The sequence below is a fragment of the Callorhinus ursinus genome, unplaced genomic scaffold, assembly GCF_003265705.2.
Source record: "Callorhinus ursinus isolate GAN/ISIS: 27379988/994484 unplaced genomic scaffold, GSC_fseal_2.0 scaffold5582, whole genome shotgun sequence".
NCBI classification, from domain to species: domain Eukaryota; kingdom Metazoa; phylum Chordata; class Mammalia; order Carnivora; family Otariidae; genus Callorhinus; species Callorhinus ursinus.
In genome coordinates, this window is record NW_027402636.1 from 1 (window position 1) to 3,282 (window position 3,282).

General features: G+C 37.8%; 1 pseudogene; it reads left to right on the forward strand.

The window, feature by feature from the left end:
- The first annotated feature begins 1,670 nt into the window (after nucleotides 1-1,670).
- On the forward strand, nucleotides 1,671-2,655 carry LOC112817938 (olfactory receptor-like protein OLF4; annotated as a pseudogene).
- The last annotated feature ends 627 nt before the right edge of the window (nucleotides 2,656-3,282 follow it).

Genomic DNA, 3,282 nt, shown 5'->3' on the forward strand with positions numbered 1-3,282 from the left:
TCTCCTGTTGAGTTCGTAGGTGTTCAGAATGGTTTGATCCCTATTCAGCTGAATTCCTGAGACCAGACGAAATCTAGGTCTCCTACTCCTCCGCCATCTTGCTCTGCTATGTGTTTTTTTTTATTATTTGGGGATTTTTTGGGTAACTTAAGGATTTTGTTTTTTTTTCAATTTAAAATTTTACTTTTTAATTTCAGTATAATTGACATTCAGTGTTATATTCGTTTCAGGTGTCCAATATAGTGATTCAACCATTTTATACATTACTCAGTGCTCATCATAAGTGTACTGTTAATCCCCTTCACCTATGTCACCATCTCCCCACCACCCTCCCTCTGGTAACCAGCAGTTTGTTCTCTATAGTTGAGAGTCTATTTGTTTGTCTCTTTTTTCTTTCTTCATTTGAAAGAATTTTGTTCCTTAAATTCCATATATGAGTAAAATCATATGGTATTTGTCTTTCTCTGACTGATTTCACTTAGTATTATACTCTCTAGATTCTTCCATGTTGTTGCAAATGGCAAGATCTCATTTTTACCCCTTAATACCTTTTAAATACTCCCCCCACACCTGCCCTCTCACAAGTACCACTTTGTTCTCTGCATTTGTCTGTTTGTTTGTTCTGGTTTTAGATTACATATATAAGTGAGGTCAAATGGTATTTGTCTTTGATTTATTTCACTTAATATAGCCCCCTCTAAATCCATCCATGTTGTTGCAGAAGGCAAGATCTCATTCTTTCTTATGGCCGAGTAATATTCCATTGTATATGTATACATACCAATCTTCTTTATCCATTCCTCTAGCACTGGACACTTGGCTGCTTCCATATCTTGGCTATTGTAAACAATGCTGCAATAAACATTGGGTACATGTATATTTTCAAATTAGTGTTTTTGTCTTCTTTGTGAAGCAGCATTACTTGACCATGGGGTGGTTCTATTTTTAAATTTTTGAGTAATCTCCATATGTTTTCCACAGTGGCTGCATCAGTTTGCATTCCCACCAACAGTGTAAGGGGTTCCTTCTTTTCCAGCTCTGCACCAAACTTAGTATTTTTTGTCTTTTATGCTAGGCATTCTGACTGGTGTGGGGTGATAGTCTTATTCTTTTAGATGGCAAAAATGCAATTATTTTCCTTTTCAGATGTTCACTGTTCATATGTAAAAATGCAACTGATTTTTTGAGGGTTGTCTTTGTATCAAGTTACTTGGCTGAATTAATTTATTAGTTCTATTAGTGTTTTTGTGGCATCATTAGGACTTTCTACATATAAGATCACACCATCTACATACATAAATTTATTTCTTCCTTTCCAGTTTAGTTACCTTTTCTTTCTTTTTCTTTCTTTAATTGCTCTGGTTAGAACTTCCAGTGTTATAATGAGTAGAAGTCAGGAAAAACTGGCATCCTTGCCTTGTTCCTGATCATGCAGGAAAATGTTCCCTGTATCCCCAGAGAGTACCATGTTTGCTGTGGATTTTCCGTATACCACTTTAAGTTGGGGTAGTTTCCTTCCATTCCTAGTTTTTAATGTTTTTATCGTGTTCCATAAAATATAAACATTAATTTTTTGAGTGCAGAATATAAACAATAATGCACATGCCAGGTTAGTAATGCATGCTCGTGTCATGCTTTTTCTCTTTTATTTTGGTAGTCACGTCAATGACATGGGACTAGAGAATGATACACGAATTTCAGAATTTCTTCTTCTGGGATTTTCTGAGGAACCAGAATTGTAACCCTTCCTCTTTGAGTTATTCTTGTCCATGTACCTGGTCACCATACTTGGGAACCTGCTCATCATCCTGGCCATCAGCTCAGACTCCCACCTCCACACCCCATGTACTTCTTCCTTGCCAACCTGTCCTTTGTAGACATCTCTTTCATTTCCACCACCGTCCCCAAGATGCTGGCGAATATACAAACACAGAGAAAAGGCATAACTTATGAAAGCTGCATCATGCAGGTGTACTTTTTCATACTTTTTGTAGGTTTGGACAAACTCCTTCCGACTGTGATGGCTTACGACCGGTTTGTGGCCCTCTATCACCCCTGCATTACATGGTCATCATGAACCCACGGCTCTGTGGACTGCTGGATCTGGTGTCCTGGATCATCAGTGTCTTGCATTCCTTGTTACAAACCTTAATGGTGTTGTGGCTGTCCTTCTGTACAGTCTTGGAAATCCCCCACTTTTTCTGTGAACTCAATCAGATGATCCAACTAGTGTGTTCTGATACCTTTCTTAATAACATGGTGATGTACTTTGCAGCACTGCTACTGGGTGGTGATCCCCTGGCTGGGGTCCTTTACTCTTACTCTAAGATAGTTTCCTCCATATGTGGGATCTCATCAGCTGAGGGGAAGTACAAAGCATTTTCCACTTGTGCATCTCACCTCTTGGTTGTCTCTTTATTTTATTGTTCAAACCTAGGAGTGTACCTTAGCTCTGCTGCTCCCCAGAGCTCCCACTCAGGTGCAGTAGCCTCGGTGATGTACACAGTGGTCACGCCCATGCTGACCCCCTTTATCTACAGCCTGAGGAACAATAAAATAAAGGGAGCTTTAAATGTATTTCTCAGGGGAAAGCCATTAAAGAGCCATTTTTCTTTTTTTCTTTTTTTATTATGTTATGTTAATCACCATACATGACATCATTAGTTTTTGATGTAGTGTTCCATGATTCATTGTTTATGTATAACACCCAGTGCTCCATGCATAAAGGGCCGTTTTTAAAGAAGTACCTCTGATTGCAGGCTTAATGCTTAACATCCAGCAATTGTGATTCTTATTTGGATCATGAAGGAAGAACTTAATCCCTCTATTTATCTCCTGGAGTTTCAATTTTTCTAATGTTCAACTGCTTTATTAAACTTTATGCTCCTTATGATAGCCAACAATTTTCGTGTTTTCTTCTTAATTTCCAAACTTCATCCTAACCATTAATCAAAACCAATTTATGGATTCATATTTGCCTCATGGAATGATGAACTGTCCTAGTTTTATGAAATAAACTACATTTGACAACTGAGGCCATTTTTTATAATTTTATTTTAGAGGAAATTCTGAGATCACACTGTGTTTGCCATTCCTTTCTATGTTACTACCTTAAATACTCTTCCTGATAATATAGACTTTAACCTACTAGTTTGATTTTTAGCTAGTCATGGGGCTTTGTGATCCTCATTAGGATCTCATTCTCTTATCAGCTCAGCATACACAGTATCCCTGGAACAGAATAGTAAGGCAAAATTGCTTATGAAAAACACCCTCCAAGGA